The following is a 13,192-nucleotide window of genomic DNA, read 5'->3' on the forward strand; positions in this document are numbered from 1 at the left end:
AAGTCACAAGTGTTGCTAACATGACTGATTTGTTACTTATATTCATAGTTGAAGGAATACTTGCTTTCAGTTAGAGGTTAATGGAAATTAAGTTGTAATCCTTTCCCATCCAAATTTATGGACACCAGATTAAGAACAAAACTCTGATTAGCATTGTAAATGCCAGCTGTTATTACATCAGAGAGGTCATGTGGATTGTGGGAAATAATGAATGTGACAGCCATGGCAAACATTGGGCACTTGATACAGGGAAACTATTGTAGTTGTTTTCACCCGTCCATAGCTGATATTGCATGAAAGTAGCCATAGGCCATATGTAAAAAAATAAGGGTGGCTGTATTCTAATAAAACTTTATTTACAAAAACAGGTGGCCAGTGGGCGGGATTTGGCCCATGGGACACAGTTTGCTGGACCCTGCACTAGAACATTGTTTCTTGAGGAATGTCAAATTCAACTTAAAACATTTCAACTTATCATACCTTGTCAAGTATTTGGCACAGGACCCTACTGAACAGTGCTGTGAATACCTTTTATAAAAACCAGAAATTATTCTACAAATGATAGCTAATCCAAATAAATTGAATTTTCTTGGCCTGTTACCTGCTATAATGTCTAGACCTGCCTTGTCTATGAAGACGCAGAGAAACGTAAAGCCAATAACAAGGATGACATACTGAGTAATTAGAACCAGCAGCACTTTAATGTGTGGGGAAAGCAAATGACATGGAAACTATTAATGACAATACCCCCTTGTGTCTGGAGCTTTCTCCAAGGAGCTATAACTACCCTGCAGCTGTTGCCTGCTTGGCACACTGTAGGTGTTCAGTAGTTACTTGTTAGTTGATTGACTCTCCCTCATGGTCCTGATGAGTCTCCAAGGAAGAGAAGAAGCATATATTGGTTCTGAACTCTTAGTACTTCCATTGTACAGGCAGTGTTCTGGTGTTTCTAGGGTTGATGGAAAGAAAGTAAAACAAACTGGGATGGTTTGGGGTTCATCAGAATGTAAAAGGAAAGGTACTTGGATGGTTGCTCTTCAGATAGAAACATCTCAGGGCAACAAACATTGAGCAACTACTAAGTGCAAGGTACTATGGTGAGATAGAGTGATAGAAAAAAAATAGCCAGTGGCTTTTGCTCCTCCTCCAAAAAAGTTAGGTCATATATCTATGACAGAGAAAGTGGTTGTGTTAGGGAATGAGAGATGACAGGTTAGAACTAGAGATGTTAAACATTCCAGCCAGTTGTGGAAGGAGGGCATCTGGAGCTAATTAATATCTCCTGGTGTGCTTTGTTTCTGGCCCCAAGACCGTCCATTTCCTTTTATCCTATCTTGCTTAGTATCTGCCTTCAACTAGGAAAAAAAGTTCCTTATGCAAAAGTCACCAAGACATTGTACACGAGAGGGCCCACATCATTGGTGTATATGGTCTGACCCCAAACTGGCTTAGACACAAACACGGCAGACTATAGGCAGCTCCCAGTGTATGATTTTAAACAGATCCCCTTCATGGGGAAAAAAAAAAAATTCTAAGACTTCAGTCTAGGTCCCAACACTGGAAACTGCCTTCAGCCGTAGAAGTCCTCACCAGTGGTTCCTGCTTCCTCTGCTTGCTGGGGTGGGAAAATCCCTACTGTATCTGCCAGGGCAGTAGGGCAGAGCTGTACTCTTGTCAGGCTAAGCTACAACTCTGAGAAAATTTTCTCATAGAAATCATGTTATCTGGAGTCTTGAGTTTTATAGATGTCAGATCCTACCTTTTTTGTTTTTTTAAGCTGTGGGGCCAGACCCTTCACCACACAGCTGGCACCACGTAAGGAAGTGGGTTGGGGAGTTCATCTCAGTCAACCTGGCACCATTCAGAGCTTTGGTCCTGAGCCATTTCACACTCTGCATTAGTTCCCAGTCCTCCTGGCTTCTGGCCTTGCTTCTCACTGTCAGACTCACCTTTACCCCACATAACTCATGTTCAGTATTACTTCTCCAGAAGAAACCATTGGTTACCTGCTTTACTATTGTCTAAATTCCCTTACCCTGTGGGCATGTAGCTCAGTGAGGCTTCCACAGTGCTAGGGTTGTTGGTGAGAGTATCCTGGATATAGCTGCAAAGATGCCTAAATCAAGAGAGTGTGCAGAGAGGAGAAGCAAGAGGGAACTCAAAGTCAATAAGCCAGAGAAGGGCATGGAAATATGTCATGAAGCTGAGAAGGCAGTGGAGAGCAGTAATTGAAAGCCAGTCTGTGCAGCCAGAGAGTGGAGGAAATGAGAGTAAACATTAGCATGTTGAGAAGGTGAGTAGGAGGACAAGCCTAGCTAGATATCTGAAACAGGTGTATTATTCATGGCCAATTTGACCACTCCTCCAAATGGGGCATGGTACATGGGAGGGCCCAATGTATTTAAAGGGCCAAGGGGCAGACAACCACTGTATTAGGCAAGGTAGACTAACTTACACTGTGTGGTAACTACCCACCATTTCAGTGGCTTAACATAACACACGTTCCTGCTTTACTCACAGGTTACATGTCTTGCATGGGTCAGTGTGGCTTTGCACCACATAGTCACTCAGAGACGTAGGCTGACAGAGCCTCTTCCATCTTGTGGCTACACTGTCTGGAACACGTGGCCTCTTTGGTTGCCATCTAGAAAGAGAGTCGCTTACCAGCCATCAAATGTTCTGGCCTAGAATTGACTTGTATCATTTCTGCTCGTGGTCCATTGGCCTGAACTAATCACATAGCCCTGCCCAACTATAAGGAGGCTGGGAAATGTGGGGAGCACATCAATATTTGGTAATCACTAATTGAGCTACAAACAGCATTCAGATGACATCAGTGGCTGCTCCAGGACCTTGACATTGACTGAGCCCCCCTCCATGGATGGCACTTTGTCTGGATTTACTCCAGCTACACACTCGGGTCCAAGAAAATGAAATTTGAAATACAACAGCCCATCTGCTGGCTACATATAACGTTACTTTATGGGACAACAAACTCTGGTTCTTAAACAGTTGTTTCACAAATAGACTTTGAAAGGTTGCCTATTAGTAAGCTTGGAATGGCCTTAGTGACCTCAAGCCTAGGATAGTCATCTGGCAAAATTGTGCAGTGAGGAGGGAGCTGTGGCAATTTATAATGACCTCCTCCTCCCATAGTTTCTATTCCAGTGAATGGCACCACCATGTATTCAGGTACAGAAGCTAGAAATCTTTCCAGGTTTCTCAGCCACCAATCTCTCCCTTACTCACTGGGTTCCTATCCCACTGGCCTTTCCTGTGTCACTCATATACTCCAAGCTTATTCTTGTCTTCAGGCCTTTGCATGTGCTGTTGTCTCTGCCTGGCATACACTTCCAGTCTACCCCCATCTTTACTTAGCTATCTCTTACATTTAAGAACATAGATAAGCCACTGTGCACAGCATGGTCCACAAAGCATGAGACCACTACCGTTGGCTGATGTTGTAGGGCCAATCACTAGAATGTAAGCCCCAGGAGAGTAGGGACAACTGTGTATTCCATGGAATGTAGTAGGGGCTCAATAAATATGTGCTGAAAAGATGAATTGTCATAACGAGTCACCAGTGGAGGAAGTATGGAGTATCTCTTTTTCACTCCCATAATCTTGGGGGTCACATGTGACCTGTGTTAAATTTCACCCTCAGATAGGGCAATGTGAGGATGGAATGGTTTCATAGAGTTTCTTTCCATGCTTTTGCCTCCTCCTCTGGGTGGAGAAGTCAGACTCAGAGGCAGCTTCAGTGATTTCTTTTGACTATGTCTGGTAAGCAAATAATGTACTTCAGGCACTAATGCTCTGGAAATGACAGACTGAAAACCTTTCCTATTATTTCTTCTGGGAAATTTATTTTTGATATAATCATTTGGGGGTCATGCAAATTGTTTTAAGCACACAACCTTCCAATAGGTTATGTTCAATGTCTGCCTTCTTTCCTTCACTCAGCCCCCCTCTCTATCCACCAGACTGTAAACTACATGAAGGCAGGGATTGTGTCTATTTTGCTCATCACTGTATTCCCAGCATCCAACAATGGGCCTGGCACCTTGTGGGTGTTCAATCAATGTTTGTTGAATTAATGAATGAGGCCAGAGATGGGCCAATCCTGATTCCTGGTTTCTAAGTCATGTAATACCCAGAAGAGAAATCTGCTTTATTTGAACTATGAGTCACTGGTCACTTGCCTTATTGTTTAGTTAAGGTGGAGCAAGCTGTACTGAAAGAATTTCACCTAGCAAGACAAGTTAATCTCACTTTGGTGAACACATACTGGCCACATAAAGTGTCACTGGGATCTTAGAAAACAAAAATCCCGTATAACTTTAAACCCATTAAAAGTGATATACCTCTTAAACGACCATTGGGTCAAAGAACAAATGAAAAAGGAAATTAGAATATATTTTGAGACAAACGAAATGAAAACAAAACATACCAAAACTTACGGGATGCAGCAAAAACAGTACTAAGAGGGAGATGCATAGCAATAAACACCTATATTAAAAAAGAAGAAAGATTTCAAATAAACAACCTGACTTTACACCTCCAAGAACTAGAAAAAGAAGAAAGCACAAAATTATGAGAAGGGAGGAAATAGCAAAGATTAGAGCAGAAATAAATGAAGTAGAGAATAGAAAAACAATTTTAAAAATCAATGAAACTAAGAGTTGCCTTTTTGAAAAGATTAACAAAATCAACAAGCCCTTAGACTGGCTAAGAAAAAAAAAGAGAAGGACATCTTTTCATGTGCATGTTGGCCAACTGTATATCTTCTTTGGAGAAATGTCTGTTCAGGTCTTTTGCCCATTTTTCAATTGGGTTCTTAGTTTTTTTGTTGTTGAGATATACAAGTCCTTTATATATTTTGGAGATTAACCACTTATCAGATATATGGTTTGCAAATATCTTCTCCCAATTGTTAGGTTGTCTTTTCCTTTTGTTGATGGTTTCCTTTGCTGTGCAGAAGCTTTTTAGTTTGATACAGGCACATGAAAAGATGTTCAGCATCATTAACTATCAGGGAAATGCAAATAAAACCTACAATGAGATATCACCTCACGCCCGTTAGAATAGCTACAATTAACAACACCAGAAACAAGTGTTGGAGAGGATATGGAGAGAAGGGAACTCTCATACACTGCTGGTGGGAGTGCAAACTGGTGCAGCCACTATGGAAAATACTATGGAGATTCCTCAAAAAATTAAGGATAGAACTATCATACGATCCAGCTATTCCACTGCTGGCTATTTATCCAAAGAACATGAAAACACCAATAACTAAAGATACATGCACCCCTGTGTTCATTTCAGCATTATTCACAGTAACCAAGACTTGGAAGCAACCTAAGTGCCCATCAAGGGATGAATGGATGAAGAAGATGTGGTATATATACACAATGGAATATGACTCAGCCATAAGAAACAATGAAATCCAGCCATTTGTGACAACATGGATGGGCCTTGAGGGTATTACGCTAAGCAAAATAAGTCAGAGGGAGAAGGTCAAATACCATATAATCTCACTCTTAAGTAGAACATAAAAACAACAACAAACAAACACATAGAGACAGAGATTGGATTGGTGGTTACCAGAGGGGCAATGGGGAGGGAGGAGGGTGAAAGGGATGATTAGGCACATGTGTGTAGTGACAGATTGTAATTAGTATTTGGGTGGTGAACATGATGTAATCTATGCAGAAATAGAAGTATAATGATGTACACCTGAAATTTGTACAATGTTATAAACCAATGTTACTGCAATAAAAATAATTTAAAAAAATAATAAAAGATATGACTATGTAAAAAAAAAGAGAGAAGGATATAAATAAATAAAATCAGGAATGAAAGAAGAGACATTGCCACAGAAATAAAAAGCATCATAAGAGACTACTATGGACAATTATATGCCACCAAATTGGACAACCTAGGAGAAATGGGTAAATTCCTGGATACATACAATCTACCAATATTAAATCATTCATAAAGAAATAGAATGTCTGAAAAGACCTATAACTAGTATGGAGATTGAATCAATAATCAAAAAGCTCCCAACAAACAAGCCCAGATAGCTTCACAGATGAATTCTACCAAACATTTAAAGAAGAATTAATGCCAATCCTTCTGAAACTCTTCCAAAAAATTAAAGAGGAGGGAGCACTTTCAAACTCATTTATGAGGCCAGCATTACCCTGATATCAAAGCCAGGTGAAGACATCACAAGAAAAGAAAACTACAAACCAATATCCCTGATAAATATAGATGCAAAAGTCTTCAACAAATACTAGCAAACCAAATTCAACAGCATATTAGTAGGATCATACACCATGACCAAGTGAGATTTATCTCTGGGATGCAAAGATGGTTCAATACATGAAAATCAATTGTTGTGATACACCACATTAACAGAATAAAGGATAAAAATCACCATACCTCGATAGGTGCAGAAAAAGCATTTGGCAAAATTTAACACGTTTTCATGATAAAAACTCGCAACAAACTAGATATAGGAGGAATGTATCTCAACATAATAAAGACCATATATGACAAGCTCACAGCTGACATCATACTCAATGGTGAAAAATTGAAAACTTTTCCTCTAAAGTTAGGAACAAGGCAAGGATGCCCACTCTTGCCACTCCTATTCAGCATCGTACTGGAAGTACTAGCCTGAGCCGTTAGGCAAGAAAAAGAAATAAAAGTCATAGAAATCTGAAAGAAAGAAGTTAAATTGTCTGTGTTCGCAGATGACATGATCTCATATATAAGAAACCCTGAAGACTCCATAAAAAAAACTGTTGGAACAAATAAACAAATTCAGTAAAGTTACAGGATACAAAATCAACATAAAAAAATTAGTTGCATTTCCATGCACTAATAATGAACTATCTGAAAAGGAAATCAGGAAAACAATCTCATTTACAATAGCACCAAAAAGAATAAAATATTTAGGAATGAACTTAACTAAGGAGGTGAAAGACTTATATAGTAAAAACTACAAAACATTGATGAAAGAAATTAAGACAAAGCAAATGGAAAGACATTCTGTGTTCATGGATTGGAAGACTTAATATTTTTAAAACGTCCATACTACCCAAAGAGATCTACAGTTTCAGTGCAATCTCTATCAAAATTCCAAAGCACTTTTTACAGAAATAGAAAAACTAAATCTAAAATTCCAAGGGAACCAGAAAAGACTACAAATAGTCATATTAATCTTGAGAAAGAAGAACAAAGCTGGAGGTATCACACTTGCTGATTTCAAAATGTATTACAAAGCCCCCGTAATCAAAATAGTACGGTGCTGGCATAAAGACAGACATATAGACCAATGGAAAAGAATAGAAAGCCCAGAAATAATTCCCTGCATATATATATGGTCAACTGATCTTTGGCAGGGTGCTATCAATACCCAATGGGGAAAGGATAGTGTCTTTGACAAATGGTGTTGGGAAAACTAGATATCCACACTCAAAAGAATTTAAATTGGAACCTTATCTTACACCATATACAAAAATCAACTCAAAATGGATTAAAGACTTGAATATAAGAACCCAAACTGTAAAACTCCTCGAGGAAAACATAGGGGAAAATCTTCATTACATTGGTCTTGCCAATGATTTCATGGATATGACACCAAAAGTACAGGCAACAAAATCAAAAATAAACAAGTGGAATTCCATCAAACTAAAAAGCTTCTGCACAGCAAAGGAAACAATCATCAGAGTGAAAAGGCAACCTATGGAATGGGAAAAAATATTTCCAACCATATATCTGATATAGGATTAATCTCCAAAATATACAAGGAATCCCTACAAAGAAATAGTAAGGAAATAAAAACAACCAATAACTCAAAAAATGGGCTAAGGACTTGAATAGACATTTCTCTAAAGAAGACCATATAAATGGCCAACAGGTATATGAAAAATGCTGATCACTAATCATCAGGGAAATACAAATCAAAACCACAATGAGATATCACCTCACACCTGTCAGGATGGTTCTTATCAAAAAAAAAAAACACAAGTGTTGGCAAGAATGTGGAGAAATTGGAACCCTTGTACACTGTTGGTGGGAATGCAAAATGATATAGCCACTACAGTATGGAGGTTTCTCAAAAAATTAAAAATAGAACTACCATATTATCCAGCAATTCCACTTCTGGGTATTTAGCCAAAAGAATTGAAATCAGTAGCTCAAAGAGATATAAGCACTCCTGTGTTCGTTGCAGCACTATTCACAATAACCAAGATGTGGAAACAGCCTACATGTCCATTGACAGATGAAGTGATAAAGAAAGAGTGGTACGGGGGTTGGCCCTGTGGCCTGGTGGTTAAGTTCAGCATGCTCCACTTTGGCAGCCTGGGTTCCATTCCCGGGAGCAGAGCTACATCACTCAGTGGTGGCCAAGCTGTGGCAACGACCCATATATGAAAAAAATAGAGGAAAATTGGCACAGATATTAGCTAGGGCGAACCTTCCCCAAGCAAAAAGAGGAAGATTAGCAACAGATGTTAGCTCAGGGTGAATCTTCCTCAGCAAAAGAAAAGAAACAGTGGTACATACATATAATGGAATACTATTCAGCTTTAAAAAAAGAAAGAGGGGCCAGCCCGGTGGTGTAGTGGTTACATTTGCATGCTCTGCTTCAGTGGCCCAGGGTTCACGGGTTTGGATCTCAGGCATGGACCTACACACTGCTCATCAAGCCAAGCTGTGGTGGCATCCCACATACAAAATAGAGGAAGATTGGCACAGACGTTAGTTCAGGGCCAATCTTCCTCATAGAAAGAAAGAAAGAAAGAGAGAGAGAGGGAGGGAGGGAGGAAGGAAGAAAGAAAGAAAGAAATTCTACAATATTTGACAACATAAATGAGCCTTGAGGACATTATAATACGTGAAATGAGCCAGTCACAGAAAGACAAATACTGCATGATTACACTTATCTGACGTATCTAAAATAGTCAAATTCATAGAATCAAAGAGTGAAATAGTGTTTTCCAAGGGTTGGGGGAGGGGGAAATGGGGGGCTATAATCAACTAGTGTAAAGTTTCGGTCAAGCAAGATGAATAAACTCTAGAGATCTGCTGTATGACATTGTACCTATAGTCAACAATAGTGTATTGTACGCTTAAAATTTGTTAAAAGGTAGAGCTCAAGAAAATGTGGCATATATATACAATGGAATACTACTCAGCCACAAAAAAAAGACAAAATCGTCCCATCTGCAGCAACATGGATGGGCCTGGAGGGTATTATGTTAAGTGAAGTAAGCCAGAAGGAGAAAGATAAACTCGGTATGATCTCACTCATCTGTGGAATATAAACCAACACATGGACAGAGAAAACTGTATTGTGGTTACCAGGGGCAATGGGGGTGGGGGGTGGGCACAAGGGGTGAAGGGAGTCATATATATGGTGATGGACAAACAAAAATATACAACCTAAAATTTCACAATGTTAAAAACTATTAAAACATCAATAAAAAAAAGAAAAGGTAGATCTCATGTTAAGTAGTCTTTCCACAATAAATTAAAATTAAAATAAATATTAAAAACATGAAAAAGTGATATACCTCCTCCTATGATAATGATGTGATAGTAATAATAATAATAATAATAACATAAGCTACCATTTATTGAGTGCTTATTATATGCCAAACACTTTAGTAAGAGCTTTGCACGCATTGCCTCATTTAATCTTAATAGCTTGAACGACTTCCTCTCCAGGGCCTCAGTTTCTCCTGTAAGAAAGCGAGACACAACTCAGTTGTGGGGGGCAGGGATCTGAAGAGGCAGCAGCCAAGAGCTGCAGCAGGGAGGCTCCCTGCTCCCCAGGAGCTGCTGACTGATTCTGTTGTCTGGCTTCCGGTGCTGAAGGTGGGGCATTAAAAATACATCCCCAGTCTATCCAATGCTGCCGAAGAGAAATACATCCATTTTCTACTTACCATATTGGAGTTACTTTAAATACAATTTTTGTGAGAAATTATATTCCGATGGGAAAGTATTAATAGAATAAATTTAGGAACTACCGGTTGAGTTGTTTTCACCTCCCTGGGAGGAGATACTTGTATATTGACAGGTGGATGATTTCGCGAGGCCCATAGGCCTGACTGGCAGATGTTAGGTAGATGGTCACTCAGCCTTCCCCTCCCTCCACATGCTCTTTCCAGAAAGGAAGGTGTGCGAGATATGTCATGGAAACTTCCCTCTTGAACCTGCCTGTGTTTGCCCACCTGAGCCTCAGAGGTGTTTACCTCATTGTGAGAGCTGTTATGGTGCTGTACACAAACAGAGCCCTCTTGTCTCCCACTTTCAGCATCTGATGAATTAGTTTTTGAGGCACCATTCTTCAGTACTCCTAATTTGATTACTGTTCCCTTTGGTTTGCCTTTTTTTCCAAAGCTTTCTTATAATCCTTATAGGAACCGAGACAACATGTACAATTTGGCAGCTAGAAGTTTGGGATTTAATAAGTCACCTGCACAACCCAGAATGTCTACAAATAGCCTGTGGGATTAGGTTCCCTAGCTTCCTTTGGAACTTGGTGCAGCTGACCTGAATAATGAAATAGGGGGCCCAAAGTTATGAATCCCCTCCGAGCATTGCTTCATTAGAATCCCCTTACAAAAAAAGAAATGGGACTCATCTCATCAGCTCGATTTTATGGCATCTGATTAGACCACTATTTTCTCAGCAGGTCCCTTTTCTTTAAACTGTTGACTATGGATGGCCTGCTGAATAGGATGAACTTTGGACCACTAAATTGCAGCATTATGGTTATTTAGTGTAATTTATGAAAAACGGGAGAAGCCATGATCACTTACTTCTTGTTGCTAATGATATCTCCATTTATCTGAACAGGTATGGGTTTGGAATATTCCTCCCACCCCCAATACTCAACCTGGAACACTTACCAATTAAAAACCCCAAAAATGTTATTTGGAGGTACAAACTCTACAGATGATAAATTAAAAATTAATAGCACCTGCACACGTATTTATGAACATCCACCATCAGCAGCCTTTCAGGGAGGCTATGCATTTTAACTGTGTTTACCTAATATGTCCCTCCATTCAGTGTTTGACTTATAATTCAATGAATTTGATAAAAGCCTAAATGGGCCTTCAGTGTAATATACTCCATTAGTGCATCACTGTCTCTCTGTTTTGAGATATGAGGGAAGTTGTTGAAATTATGTAGTATTTATTTCAAGCATTGTGATGATTAAAGTAGTACAACATGTCACTCTTTTCTGGTTAATGGGAAATCCACAGCTGCAACTGCATCGCAAATGTGAAAGCCATCCTAAAACAATTGCTGCCTGAAATGATAATCTTCCAGAATATTGACTTACAGAATGTGCAGATCACCTTTGGCTAGATGTGGTTCTCTCAAGCATCTAGTCACTAAGAGACCAGTGTGGTGGACATGCACTTTGGAGTGAGCCAGAGGTGAGTTTGCAAACTAGTTCTATCAATTGATGGTCTTGTGACCTTGGGTAAGTTTTTACTCTTCTTGAGCCTGATCCTTTATTTGGAAAATGGGGAATGTGAATGTCTACCTTATTGGGTTATTTCAAAGGTTAAAGGAAAGAGCACATAAAAAGCGCCTAGCTCAGTTCCTGATTGACAGGGGACACTCAACAAATGTTAGCACACTATCCCTTCTTCTCGGGGAGCAAAGTCCAGATTGAGGGCTCAACCCTATTTTACACTGTCTGTGATCATCATAGGTAATCACCAGAAATCTCCCAAACAAAAGTAGTTTTATTCATCCCTTATTTTAGAAATTAATACTAGAGTTAGAATGTTTAGGAGGTGGATGAGATAGGGTGGGTGCATGACAAACTCAGACATCCCAGTGTCCAAACTACAAAGGAGTTTCTTCTCTGGCAAAGTTTTTTTCGGTAATGGTCTACACTGAGACTTAGGACCAGCACCTTTTGTTCAAAGTGACAGTGACATGGGCCTGCTCAAATAAATAACATTTCCCTTCATCACCAGCTCATATGGGAGGAATGACAAAGTTTGCTTGCTTTTGTGTGGGCTGACCCGCATAAGACCAGCACTGACGAATATTCAGTATGTCTCTGTGTTTCCACACTATCAGTACTGAAAAGTGGTCAACGTTTTTTTTCTTGGATTTTAGAGGGACACCTGTAATTCTGCTGGTGCTCAGGGACTGAAAACTGTAGTCTTAATAGAGAAGGAGAGAGGGGTGCATGAAAGAGTAAGCATGGGGGAGGAGGCATTTTAAACTTTATCAATACCTGAATGCTGGCAGTCTATCAAGACTCTGTGGTTTAACCTCTACTTGACCACAGACATGCTCCTTTAAAATTTTATGTTTGAAGTTAAGTTGGTTACAATTGATGCCCATTGTACAATGACTAGTCCAATTCTGGGCACAGGTCCCTGGAACAGTTTTATTTTCTCTTTTTAGATACTGTCTTTACTCCTATTTCTTCTGTAGTTGCCAAGGAAGAAAATCCTTTCCAAAAGCTTTCTGTGGCAACAACTGGACCATACTGAAAGTTGAATACCACAATTTTAATCTGGCTTAGCTGGTAATCATTGTTGGTTGGATCCTCCATTTCCCTGGGCTTGTGTTTGTACTGGGAGGACTTCTGCTACAGTGACACTGAGGGTCTCTCCACACTCCATCTGGTTGGTGCAATGCAGCAGAAGAACTAGGCGTGCCCAGCACAGTCTCTCCCTTCACATCTGCTCGCCCGCCCAGAGGGTACTTTCTGCCATGCATACTGGATAAACTCTGCACCAAATATTCATCAGTGAGCAAGACCTGGGCCCTTCTCCCCAGGAGCTGATATCGTTTAGTGAGGAGTCAGATGAGTAAATAAACGATAAAATGCCATAAAAATAGAGAGTGATAATCTCAGTGGTAGGGAAATGCTGGGAGCATAGAAGAGGTGCATCTAAACAATTATCAACTGCATCACCAAGTGTCAAGAGTCAGGAAGTTTAAATGCAGTAAACATTGAGCAACTTGGGGGTCACTCTTGCAGCACATATTTTAAGCATCCCCTCTGGGTCAAGGCCTGTGCTAGGAGCTGGAGCTATAAGGAAAAATAAAAAAATAGTCCATGTCCTTAAGGAGCTCACAGTCTAAGGGGGAAAACCTCCAAGTAAACTAAGACTTTCAGTACAGTACAGAA

The sequence above is a fragment of the Diceros bicornis genome, chromosome X (genome assembly GCF_020826845.1).
Source record: "Diceros bicornis minor isolate mBicDic1 chromosome X, mDicBic1.mat.cur, whole genome shotgun sequence".
Taxonomy (NCBI): domain Eukaryota; kingdom Metazoa; phylum Chordata; class Mammalia; order Perissodactyla; family Rhinocerotidae; genus Diceros; species Diceros bicornis.